Genomic DNA, 14,469 nt, shown 5'->3' with positions numbered 1-14,469 from the left:
GAACAGCCTTCCAGCCTAGCTCTTCTCTACTCTTGCCTCTCTCTACATCTGCCATTCCTTCTTTTAGAATTATTTTTATTTATGTGTATATTTGAGTGAATACATGTATGTCCGTGCACTATATGCATGCAGGTACTTTTGGAGGCCAGAAGAGGGAGTTGGGATGCCTAGAACTAGAGTTACTGGTTACTCTGTGGGTGCTGGGAACCATGTTGGGTCCTCTGTAAGAGCAGCCAGTGTTCTTAACCACTGAACCATCTCTCTAGCCCTCTACCATTCTGTTTTTAATACCACCTCCAGGGATCTTGTAAAACATTATTTAGAATGAAGCCATTTTCCTGCTTAAACCCCTCAAGTGGTGCCCCTTTACAGGACATGTACCTGCTCCAGCCTAGGAGTTCTCAGTTACTATGGCTCCTCCTGACTTTTCCCTTCACCATTATCTCTCTTGTTCACTAGGACTTAGCCACACTGGTCTTTTAATTCTGAAAGCATAGCACTTCCTTCCATGGCCCAGGGTCTTTACTCTAGCTACTAGTATTGCCTACACAGATCTTCCTAAGGTGGATCCTTTCTCATTCTTTTGCTCCTGAGATTGAGAACAACACTGCTGCAGTTTCACTCAATCTCTGCACATCAAGTCACCACATGGTTATGTGGTTATGGACACGTCTCCCTGAGACACATCTGTCATGGCCACACTGCTGCCTTCTCCCAGTTCTTATCATGTGGGCTTGTTCCCTGTGAGATGTAGACAGTGTATGGGCTGCCATGATGTGCAGATGTTATTTTATATCTAAATGTAATGAGGCATCCTGTATTTCACTCCTGATGCTACAATTTGTATCATCTCCATTTTTAGCCTTTTCTGTTCTGCTAGAGATTCTGACTTTGACTGACATTTTTTCCCCTGAAGAACCAGGTTTTTTTTTTTTTCATTAATGTTATTTGCTGTGTGCCCATTTTCAATGTTGCTGATATCTGTTTTTATCTATATTATTTCCTCTCTATTTGCTTTGAGTATATTTTCTCTTCTTTTTCTAGTTTCTTAGTGGAAAGATGGATTATTGATCTGATATCTTTGCCTTCTTTTCTAATGCAAACATTATTGCTCTCAAGTTGCCTCTCAACACTGTTTATATTAATCCATGTTTTGGTGATTATTGTTTTATGTTCTTCAATTTCTGTGGGGAAAAATATTGGCCACAGTAGTGGAGATCCCGGTGGGTTTCCATGCTGTGGCGGATCCCACATGCAGGAGGAATGACTAATGTTCCAGTAGCCTGGAGGCTTTGGTGGTGGCAGGCCCCAATGACACGAGGAAGTCCTTGGTTCCAAAAGGGTTTATTGTAATGGCGGATGGTAGATGAATCTGGAAGTACCCCCATAAAACTCAGGGCAGTCCAGAGTTATATAGGGAGGGAGAAAGGGGAAGGATCGGGGGAGGATCTGGGGAGGCATGCTTAATTTGCTCTGCTCTCTGGCCTTCATTAGTATGTAAATCCCTAGGGCCTGAGGCCTCTAGTCATGCTCTCTACCTGTGCACTTTGGGAGGGGCTGTCTGGCCTACATGACTGAACAATGTAATTCTATGGAGATTAAACTGCTTTTCAGGACCCTGGGTTCTGGGGGCACGCCGAACTCCTGCCAGTTCTCACGAAGAGTCTCGGAGTTCTAGGCAACTGCCCAGCCATGACCCAGAATAGCCTTATGCAGTCCCACAAATTTCTTTACATTTTCTTCATTTAGTATGAAGTACTTGAAAGTGTCTTTAAGTTCCACATATTTATGCATTTTCCTATTGTATATTTGGCTATTGAGTTTTAATTTTTTAAAAATGTAGCTGGAGGACATCATCTATATTACTTCAAAATTATTAGTGTTCCTTAAGGTTCACTTTACAACCCAGGATATAATCTATCTTGGTGAGTGGTCATGAGTTCTTGGCAGAGTGGGGGTGGGAAGTCAAGGAAATGTGTTTGGTGCTATTGTTGGAGTGTTCAGTTCAGTTCAGGAACCAGTGGAGATAGGTCTTTGGTGTCCTGACTTAGTCTTAGTAGTTTTATCAACAGCTCTGTGTTATGAGAAGCAATGTGAAGTCTCCAGGATGGACTTCAGATTCCTGCCTTTCCACTTTCTACCTGTTTCACAGCCTGTGGCTAGGAGTGCATAAATTCAGAACTATTATGGTTTTCTTGTTGATCTTTCTCCAATGAGCAGCATTCCTCTGTCTGATAATTTTCTTTGTTCTGAAATCCACTCTACTGGATATTGATAGAGTTCTTCCTGTATTTTGGTGATGTTTTATGTTATTTAAGCCACAAGCCATGTAATTCACTCACCAACCTGATAGGTTTTATAGATTCTCAATCTTAGGCAGTCATTATTACAATATATTTCAAGATATTACTATTGCTCACAGGAGACATGTCAATTATTCCTCTCCCTGGTTTATATAGGTCTAACCAAACTGTTTCTATAGATTTGCATTGTAGAAACTTAGTTTAAAAGGACTCATGTAAAATATAATTTTTTGTTCCTTCACCAAGTAGAATATTTTCAAAGTTGTTGCATGTCATAGAATGCTATCAGTACTTCAGTCATTTTTTAAAGCAAAATAATATTCCATTTTATGGATATCATTTTTGTTCATCCATTCATCATCTTGTGGAGTTTTGAATTGTTTCAGTCACTACACACACAAGTTTTGTATGATGTATCTTTCTGTTTCTCTATGATATCTATCTAAAGATAAAAGGCTAAGCTGAAGGCCAATGCTATATTGAACATTGTGTGTAACTGTGGACACCATGTTTATAGTTGCACTAGTAACTCTGGTATTCTACATCTTCACCAACACTTGTTACTTGCTTTTTTTAAAAAAAATTTCTGGTCAAACTAGTGAGTACACACTGCTATTTCATTGTATGTTTTCGCCCTAATGATGAATATATTTTGGGGGTGTGTTTCCATGTGATTATTTGTCATTTCCAAATCTTTGGAGAAATTTTTGTTCTAGTTGTTGTTTCATTATGGTGCTAGGCTATCTTTCTGTTTATTATCAGGTTGCGAATATTGTATATGTAGCCTGTTAAGAAACTCGCGAGATACATGGTTTGTAGATGTTTATTGCTTCCATGTGAGTTATCTTCACTTCTTTGATAGTCTACTTTAAACGTTACCTGATCTGTTGATACAAACTTCTTTTGTTTGGAAGAAGTCCAATTAATCTCTTTCTTCTTTATTGTTTGCATTTTTTTGTGTTGGGACAAACAGACAGCCACATGCAAAAACACAAGCTTGGACATGACATCTGACATTGTGCCTGACATCTAAACCAACTATGTAAAAGACCCAATGCTTGAAAGAAGAGTACAAAGTCAGTCTTGTAACCATGCACTCAGCTCCTGCTACTTGGACTGCTTTTGCTGTCTCCATAACAATGTATAGAATCCATAGCTGTCTATAGCAGGAAGAACAGCAATAAACATTCAGTGGTATATTGCTCAGATGGGAAACCCTTCCTAGCAAGGGTTTCAGTTGCATTAGTTCTAGCATGTCATTCTGCTTCCACTGGGACTCATCCTATCCCATTTGCCTTCTGTTTAAGGGACTTTATCTCGGGTCATGAAGAAGGCCGTGAGCTGCTGTCATGAAGCTGCCCATCTCTCACTTCTATTCCGGCTAAGTTTCTTTCACAAAGAGACATGTCATCAATCATTGCTTTGTTGGGACAGAGGACAGGGAAAGAGTGATGGGTGCTTTAGAGTGAAGGTTACAGTGTGCCAACTGTTGTGGCTCTTCTCATCAGCCTTGCTACAGTTGCTGGGATCTCCAGCTTCCCCAGTCAGTCTATTGATTGCAAGAAAGGAGGCCAAGCACATAATTCATTAGTTGAAATTCTGCCAGGCTCTGACTTCTTTATTTGCAATGCTGAATCTTATAATTCTACTGATTATTCTTTGTGTGAGAAGGAAGAGATGAGACATTCTGAATATAAAGACGTAGTCTTTGTTTGTGTTATCTGCAGATTAGCCCTGCTTCAAAGTAGACCTTCTGTACTACATTGGTGTGCTGCTTTGTTTGGAAATGATGTTCCAACATAGGATAAAACATTTAGTTCTTAAAAATATCGCATAAAAGTCTTTTGTGATACAGCTTAATACTGTATATATCAGACTGTTTCTACTCCATCATACCTACATTTAGTCTCATTTGGCAAGCTGTCTTCTCTCGGGGTTGCTTTCGGTCATGGTATTTTATCAAAACAGAAAAAAAAGAAGACTAGAAGCCCATCTTTTAAAGTGAGGGTAACATTTTGCCTGACTATCAACAAGGGTGAGAATGCTTCTTTCTACCACCTCATCAGTGCATTCTAGATTTGGGCCGTTCTAGTAGGTGTGTGGTAAAATCTCAATTCTATGTCAAGTTGTAAGAAATATGTTGTTGTGGTCCTCTGTATATCTTCTATACAGATGAGTTTCTGTTAGGTCTGCTCTGTTGGTAGCACAAGTTTATGTTTCATTTTTACTAAGATTTTTTTCTTTGTTAGTAGTTTAGCCACAGTATACTCTTGAAGGGAAAATCTCTTTTTCAGAAACTCCTTCACAGACATATTGCCTCATTGGTTAGCATGTAGGGTTTTGTTTTAGCTTTGACAATGATGTTAGCAAAGTTGTTGTCTGACAACCAGTACATCTGTCCTTACTTTCCTGGACCACCCTTTTGCCATGGCACTGATTCATGGCTTTTTATCTGTTACTTTCTAGGGTCTTTCCACTTTTTATTTTTCATTTAGATTTGTGATGTAGTTTGAACTAAGTTTGGTAGAGCTTTAAGTTTTCATGTGGTATCCCTTAATGTTCTCTCTTCACTCAATCTCATATCTCTAGTCCATGCTTCTCATTAGTTATGATGTAATAATATCAGCCTCCTGAATATCCTTTAAATTATTGCCTATTATATCAAAGTTGAGACCAAAAGCCTTACACATTGACCACAATGGGTCTTACATTTTCACATTCCTGTTACTTATCTAGCCTTGTTTCTTGCTTCCTGTATTCCAGGCATTTCCTCTTTGTCCCTTCTGTGGCATGGGAGGTTTTTCATACCTATTGGCTCCTCTGAGAACACATCCTTTATTCAAGTTTTAAGTCAAATATCAGCTTGCCAAGAGACCTATGTTGGATTACACCAGTTAACACTGTACTAGAAAAACTATCAGCTAGGATTGCGCTTGAGTCCTTTATCTGACTCCCTGTGTGTGCCTCTGTATGCCTTCTACTTGAATCTTACACATTATGTGCCCAACATATTTAGTATACTTATTATTGACCTACTCCTACTCTTCCTACTAGAAAAGAAAGCTCCACCATGAAGGAAATCTTGGTCTTTTTGTTCACAGATGAATTTAAGACATTCAAAAAAATGTCTGGCATTTCACACATGTTACACCTATATCTAAGGATTGGACAAATAAGAAAGTCAGGCAAAGGTGCCAGAAAGCATAATGCTTTCTTTTAAAAATTACTTGGTTATTCATTAATCAGCACACAAAATATTATGTTGTATTATGTGGCATTTGAGAATTGTGCATGTGTGCACATATATGTGTGCTTGTGTGTGTATGTGTGCACATGTGTGTGTGTTTGTGTGTGTGTGTGTGTGTGTGTGTGTGTGTGAGAGAGAGAGAGAGAGAGAGAGAGAGAGAGAGAGAGAGAGAGAGAACATATGTATAAGTAACTGAAGGAGTTAAGGAGTTAAAAGAGGCCAGAGGCATTCCATTTCTCTGGAGCTTGAATTATAGGATATTGTGATCTGCTTATCTTGCACTGGGAACTGAACTTGGATCCTCTTACAAGGGCAGAATGGGCTCTTAACTGCTGAGCTATTTCTCCATCCCCCTCAGTAGAATACGGCAAGCATAGTTTATTTCTGTTGATTTCGCTTCCTCAGTTCTACTCTCGAGCCCTCTGATCCCTTCTTGCCTTTCTTCCATTACTTACATCTCCTCTCAGCACAAAGAATAATTTTTAATTGTTAAGTATCAGTTATTTTTTAACTTGAAAAAATAATTTAAGAGATGGTGGGAAGAGTCATAAAAACATAGAAATATGTAGATCAACAGTAAGCATGTAAACAGCCAACATTATTTTTCCAATCAGATTGGAGGGACTTTTTCAACATCAGAAGGCCCTTAGAGCTGAGGCACAAACAGAAGCCAGAACTGTAGGCTAATTAGATTCTACAATGCAGAATATGAACAAATCAAGTCCTTGAGACTGTTTTCAAAACTCATTAAAAATACACCATTCATATTAACATCATAAATCATACTTGGAATGTGTTTTTGATTTGCTTTATTAGCCCCATGGTTTCATTAATGTGGCTTTTGATTGCTTTTAAATTATTATCTAAAATTTGCGTATCCTTGTAGCTTCTTAGCTAATATTCCTTCAGATGTATTCAAAGACATGTTAACAAGCATTTCATAAGACGTGGGCTCCAGGCTCAAGAAGGTTAAAGGAACATGTTGAACAGTGTTTCTTACTAGCTTACTGCATGTGAATTTGACTTTATCATGAAAGGTATTTAGCAGACAGCTATCCTAAAATAAATTTAGTCCTGGAAGCTAGTAATCAAAGACTCTCTCAATTTTTGGAAATGATGGCACAGCTAAAAAAAATATGCTCCTGTGTCATATTTGTGGTCACACTTATGCTTCTATAGTTCACATCTACAAATGATTGCTTAGCAACAGCATTTTGTGGACCTGAGGCCAGTGAATTTGAAGTTTCATGGAGGACATATACACATTTAGGTAGAGGGTCCAACTAGAACACTAACTGGAATTTGAAAAAGCAATACTATGCATAGAAGGGATAGAAGCTTTAACACAAATGATAGATAGAGAGAGAGGTGTGAAAATTATAGTGAATACGTCTACTGATGAGATTGAATTTCAGGACAGAGGTAGAGAAGCTCAGGAACTCATGACTCAGGGAGATGATCATGTCTAGGGCTTTTTGTTTCTTTCCTCTCTGTCATTTCTTCAAACTACATTTATATGAAATTTCTTGAGTAAGCAATAGTCATACAATATGATATTTTTCTGACAAAATAGCAAGTTACCTCTGGAAATCAGACGATTGTGGCCATTGTTGCTCTATCATTACTAGCCAGTGTTCAGTTTCAGATCCCAAAGGACATCTGATTAATAATGTGTATGGTACCATTGAAAACCCATAATGTACATGCCATAAAATGTTGCTTAATGTCAGTAGCGAGCAAAAGAGTTTGATGTCTGGGAGAAATGGCCACAAATTCTCAACAAATGTATTATATTTAGTGATATTTAGTGGGGGGATGAAGGATAGATTTTTATTAATTTGGTTTTGTCTCAATATTAAACAAATTTATTTTCATTTGTAAAGCTGTACCATTCTGAGATATCTCTGGACACAAAAATATCTCATTTGTTTTTGATTATGTCATTACTGGTCTGCAAATGATTATTTTGATATGATTATATATACATACATATCCATATATATATATATATATACATATATATATATATATATATATGATTGTAACAATATATACTATATAAATAAATGTAACAATAAATATAGTAATTGTGTATATAGAGATGATATTTAGTTTGTTCCTTTTTTTTCTATTTTATTTGTATTTTAATTTATTTTTATTTTAGATTTTTTATCTTTTTTTATCGGATGTTTTATTTACATTTCATACGTTATCCCCTTACCCCATCCACCACCCACCCAGGAAACCCCTATCCCCTCATCCCTCCTCCTGCTTCTCTGCAGATGTACCCCTGCCTACCCCGCCCACTTCCACCTCCCCACCCTCCAATTCCCACCCCCAGGCATCCAGCCTTCATGAGGCCAAGGATCTCTTCTCCCACCTATGCTCAGCAGGGCCCTCCATCCTTGCATATATAGCTGAAGCCATGGATCCCTCCCTAAGTGCTCCCAGGCTGGTGGTTTAGACCCTGGGAGCTCTGGTTGGTTGGTATTGTTGCTCTCCTCATGGGGATGCAAACCCTTTCAGCTCCAACAGTCTTCACTCTAACTCCTCCATTGGGAACCCCATAGTCTGTTCTTTTAAGATGATAACTTTTAAACAGACTTGACTGAAATTTGGGTAGAAAGAATGTTTAGAGTTGGGCCTACATTTGAACGAGAAGTATGTCATTTTCTATGTATCATCTAGCAGTTAATTTGTAGTTGTCCAGATGCTTATTTAGTTAGACTTGTGACACTAAGTGAATTTTTTTCTGTGTGGCTGAAGGGTATTGTCAATTAGTGCCTTTTTATCGTCTAGTTCTCATAGAAGTTTTTACAGCCTCCATATTCACAAAGTGCTGATGTTTTTTGTTTTTTGTTTCCTTATGCCTTGTGTTGTTTTTAATAGCTTGAATTTCAGGGCCAGAGCTTGGTTTATCAAATGATAGTAATGGCTTGAGTTCATTATCTCTGCTTCCTATCTTCTATCTTAATGTTGGAAACAAGAAGCATGCAATTAACTACAGAGGAATGGAAATAAATGATACTGTTCAATGTATACCGTGCAGTTCCAGGTGGAGAGCACGCTGCTTACAAAGACCTAGTGGACCTATAAAAAGTGTACCTTATAGAGAAGAGTCTGGAACTTGCTACCAAGTAACAGATACATTCTTATCTTAATATACCTACATTTTCTTTGTGGCTTAGGAAAAGAAATGAAAGAAGCTTATATTTTACACACTGTGCTCAATAGTGTTTGTCAACTTGACACAAATTAGAGTCCCCTGGTAAGAGGAAACCTCAACTGAGGAATTGCTTCCATCAGACTGGCTTGGCAGCATACCTGTGAGGCATTTTCTTGATTTAATGATTGATTTTGGATGGCCCAACCCACGGTGGATAACCAACCATCCCCTAGTGGTTGTTCCTGGATCATAAAAAAACAGTTTGAGTAAGTCATGGAAAGCAAGACAGTGTACAGCAATTCTCTATGACCTCTGCTTCAGAACCTGCCTTCAGGTTCCTGATTGAGTTTCTGTTTTGACTTTCTCAGTGATGGAGTTTGACCGGGGAGTTGTGTGATGTAAGTTGAAAAAACCCTTTCCTTCTCAAGTGAACTTTGGCCAGTGTTTTATTACAGCAACAGAAAGCAAACTAGAACAAATACTCACATAAATTACAGGTGTAATTCCATAGATGCATATTGATTGCTACAGCATCAATTATTAAAATTTAGGATAAGTAAAATACAGTCACAGTGACATATTTCAATTGGTTTGTATAGGGTTAGTCCTAAAAAATAGTAATGACTTATAGAAGTAATTGATTCCTTTTTGAACAACTTATTTTAAGCCTAATTACCAAAATCGCTTCTTAACTAATAGTAGCTGAAGTCATGCAAAATGGACATCAAAAAATAGACACATTTCTACAGAGATGGCTCAGCAGAATAAGAGCACTGGTAGCTCTCTGACGTTAGATTCCTAGCACCTCCATGGCATCTCACAAATGTCTGTAACTCCAGTTCCAAGAGGGTTCTTATCTTACTTTTCTGGTCTCTGTGGGCATCAGAGCTGTCCTCAATACACAGACACTTATGCACAACAAAACCCCCATACACATTTAAAATAAAAGGACACAAACAGATGAATGCTGTATTGTATTCTACATTGGGCAGATCTACTTCTTTGTAATGGTGAGCTGAGAGCAGTAAGCCAAGTAGTTGGACTAGGGCTCTGGGTACCATGAACAAGCTGTTAGAGAAGCCCCAAAATGATAAAATTGTACACTAAGATTTGAATGACATTAATTATGGCATCTTCTAAATGTTATATAACTTCAAGAGGAGAATGACACTACAAGTCACACCACTACTCCATAAAAATGGTAGAACAATTTGTCATAACAAATATTTTTAAAACAAAATTAGACTATGTAAAAAAAAAAACAAAAGAGAGGTTTACATAAAGAAAGCTCATTGGGACTATCTGACAAGATTCAGATAATGTGGTATTAAACTAAAAAATGAGCCCAAAGGAAGTAGATGTATCGGAATTCCTGACTAGCATGTCATAGATGCTCTGCTTTGTGACTTGGCCTCTCTGAAACAGTAACTATAGACAAGTAAGGTCTTAATAGCAAAGCAATACTTGGATTTGTAGACATTTATTAAAATGCAAGTTACTAATGCCAATATTGCTCTTACAAGTGACCTAATATTTAAGTTTCTGTTAAAAATATTTTCTTGACTGTGAGACAAGTTTTATTACTACAATGCTTAGTGAACAGAGAGAGAATAGAGAGAAGATACCTATGCAGTCAATGCTGAGATGACCAAGTAGGCACTAGTTCGAGCTTCTTTATGAATTCTTTCTCTAGGCTTCTTAGAGCAGTGCTGAAAGGTGACTTTCCAGTAGTTCCTCTTTTTCATTATCTTCCACACCTGCAGTTGCTTTACCAACAATCATTAATCACATACGAGGGCCTGGTTTCTTTCCATTAACTAGGGATTTGGAAGGAATATGATTGTAAAATTGGTTATACCAAGGTCTGGGCAAGAGGTATATGGGTAGATGTGTCAATTGTTAAAATACATGAAGATATGTGTATGCTGTAGAAGTTCTCACAAAACAGTTTTCTACCACAAGAAGAGTGAAGTAGTTAACATGACTTTATCAATCAGCCTGTTTCTGTCGTTACTTTATTGTCTGCTGTGTTCGTAAACAAAATGGCCTTGATCTAGAGATGGAGGTTATGCATACACTCAGCAATAAGGTACTCCACTAATCAAAGCTGATCTTGCTTGCAGCAGAAGCTAGCACAGTCCTTGATATAGTGTCATTCCATGGGGACAATCAGTGAACAACTGATGGTAGATGAATCCCACTGGAAGTACTTTGCTCTTGTTGGAACAGTCTTAGAAGATGTGGACTTGCTTTCCATGACTGCAGCTATTAGCAGACTCACTGATTTTAGCCATCCAAAATGATGGCTAATAATATGGAAACACTTTCCTCAAGCTGATGATGAGTTCTATCCTGAGACCCAGACGCTGAAGGGAAGTACCAACTCCCACTACTTGTTGTCTGACTTCTATGTCTGTTGTGTGACATGCATGCTTCTCATAAATAAGTAAAATGTAACAAAAATATTACAAATCATGCATGGATGTATAGGATGCTCTATTTATTCTTAAGTCATTTCATTCATTGCATTTCCCATGAGAAATTTATTTTCAGAAAATGAAATATGAAAATGACTCTGCGCTTTTAGTATTCACTGGTCTGACTAGGTTGGTCATAACAATGAAGCACTGGCATGATAGCATTGGAATAATTTAAACATTTCATTTAAAATATTTTTTGAAAGATTTCATGCACAATCACTGTACTTACAGTATTTTCATATCTTTTCTCTCACCTCAAACTCCACTTGTGTACCTCCAACTCTTTCTGAAATTCATTACCTCTTTTTAAAATTTATATATGGGGTATATACATATACAACCCAAAGAATCAATTTAGTTTTGCTCATATATACAGGTATTTGGGGCTGACAACATTGGATGGGATAGTCTCCCGTCCAATTTTTTCCTTTTTAAAAAATTTTTATTGGATATTTTATTTACATTTCAAGTGCTATCTCCTTTCCCCATCCCTCCCCCACCCAGGAACCCCTTATCCCATCCCCCCTCCTCCTGCTTCTATGAGGCTATGCGCCCACCCACCCAACCACTCCCACCTCCCCACCCTCAAATTCCCCCACACTGAGGCATCCAGCCTTCACTTGTCAAGGGACCTCCTCTCCCACCTATGCCCCAACAAGGCCATCCTCCTCTACATATACAGCTGGAGCCGTGAGTCCCTCTCTATGTGCTACCAGTCTGGTTGTTTAGACCCTGGGAACTCTGGTTGGTTGGTATTGTTGCTCTCCCCATGGGGCCACAAACCCTTTCAACTCCTTCAGTCTTCTCTCTAACTCCTCCACTGGGAACCCCATGATCAGTTCAATGGTTAGCTGTGAGCTTCTGCCTCTGGATATGTCAGGCTCTGGCAGACCTCTAAGGAGACAACTATATCAGGCTCCTGTGAGCATGCACTTCCTGGCATCCACATCAGCATCTGTCTTTGGTTACTGAGCATGGAATGGATACCCAGGTGAAACAGTCTCCAGAGAGACCCTCCTTTGGTTTCTGTCCCATACTTTGCTCCATATCTGCTCCCATGAGTATTTTGTTACTCCTTCTAAGAAGGACCGAAGCACGCACACATTGGTCTTTCTTCTTCATAAAATTCATGTGGTCTGTGAGTTGTATCTTGGGTATTGCTGGCTTTTGGGCTAATATCCAATTATCAGTGAGTTCATACCATGTGTGTTTTTTATGATTGGGTTACCTCACTCAGGATGATATATTTCCTAGTTCCATCCATTTGCCTAAGAATTTCATAAATTCATTGTTTTTAATAGCTGAGTAATACTCCATTGTGTAAATGTACCACATGTTCTGTATCCATTCCTCTGTTGAAGAACATCTGGGTTCTTTCCAGTGTCTGGCTATTATAAATAAGGCTGTTATGAACATAGTGGAACATATGTCCTACTTATGTATTGGAGCATCCTCTTGGTATATACCCAGGAGAGGTATAGCTGGGTCCTCAGGTAATGCTATATCCAATTTTCTGAGGAACCACTAGACTGATTTCCAGAGTGGTTGTACCAGCTTGCAATACCACCAACAATGGAGGAGTGTTCTGCCAGAATCTGCTATCACCTGAGTTTTTTTTATCTTAGCCATTCTGACTGGTATGAGGTGGAATCTCAGGGTTGTTTTGATTTGTATTTCCCTGATGACTAAGGATGTTGAACATTTCTTTAGGTGCTTCTCAGCCATTCGAGTTTCCTCAGTTAAAAATTCTTTGTTTAGCTCTGTATCTCATTTTTTTTAATAGGGTTATTTGGTTGTCTGGAGTCTGATTTCTTGAGTTCTTTGTATATGTTGGATATTACCCCTCTATCGAATGCAGTATTGGTAAAGATCTCTTCCCAATCTGTTGGTTGCCATTTCATTCGTTGCAGTGTCCTTTGCCTTACAGTAGATTTGCAATTTTAGGAAGTCCCATTTGTCTATTGTTGATATTAGAGCATAAGCCATTGGTGTTCTGTTCAGGAACTTTTCCCTGTTCCCAGGTATATGAGGTCTTCCCCACCTTCTCTTCTATTAGTTTCAGTATATCTGGTTTTATGTGAAGGTCCTTTAATCCACTTGTACTTGAGATAAGAATGGATTGATTTGCGTTCTTCTACGTGCTGACCTCCAGTTGAAGTAGCACCATTTGTTGAAAATGCTATCCTGTTTCCACTGGATGGATTTTGCTGCTTTGTCAAAGATCAAGTGACCATAGGTGTGTGGGTTCATTTCTGGGTCTTCAATTTTATTCCATTGATCTACCTGCCCATTTCTGTGCCAATACCATGAAGTTTATATCACTATTGCTCTATAGTACATCTTGAGATCAGGGATAGTGATTCCTACAAAAGTTCTTTTATTGTTGAGATAGTCCAGTTTTATGTGGAGGTCCTTGATCCACTTGGACTTGAGTTTTGTACAGGGAGATAAGAATGAATCAATTTGCATTTTTCTACATGCTGATCTCCAGTTCAAACAGCACTACCTGTTGAAAATGCTGTCTTTTTTCTACTGTGTGGTTTTAGCTCCTTTGTCAAAGATCAAGTGACTGCCCTGTAGTTCAGCTTGAGGTCAGGGATGGTGATTCCCCCAGTTCTTCTTTTATTGTTGAGAATAGTTTTTGCTATCCCTGTATTTTTGTTATTCCAAATGAATTTGAGAATTGCTCTTTCTATCTCTATGAAATATTGACTTGGAATTTTGATGGGGATTGCATTATATCTGTAGATTGCTCTTGGCAAGATGGCCAGTTTTACTATATTAATTCTGCCAATCCATGAGCACGGGAGATCTTTCCATCAACTGAGATCTTCTTCGATTTCTTTCTTCAGAGACTTGAACTTCTTGTCATACAGATCTGTTGTTTGCTTGGTTAGATTCTCCCTGAGATATTTTATATTATTTGTGACTATTGTAAAGAGTGTCGTTTCCCTAATTTCTTTCTCAGCCTGCTTATCCTTTAAGTAGAGGAAGGTTACTGATTTGTTTGAGTTAAATTTATACCCAGCCACTTTGCTGAATTTGTTTATCACGGTTAGGAGTTCTCTGGTGGAAGTTTTGGGGTCACTTAATTATGCTATCATATCATCTGCAAATAGTGATATTTTGACTTCTTCCTTTCCAATTTGTATCCCTTTGACCTCCATTTGTTGTCTAATTGCTATGGCTAGGACTTCTAGTACTTTTTCTTTTTTAGGACAAGGCACATTTTTATTTTTTTATGAATAAGACAAATATAGATATCACAACATT

Source organism: Grammomys surdaster, unplaced genomic scaffold, assembly GCF_004785775.1.
Source record: "Grammomys surdaster isolate TR1022 unplaced genomic scaffold, NIH_TR_1.0 64, whole genome shotgun sequence".
Taxonomy (NCBI): Eukaryota; Metazoa; Chordata; class Mammalia; order Rodentia; family Muridae; genus Grammomys; species Grammomys surdaster.
This window is presented reverse-complemented; position numbering follows the sequence as displayed.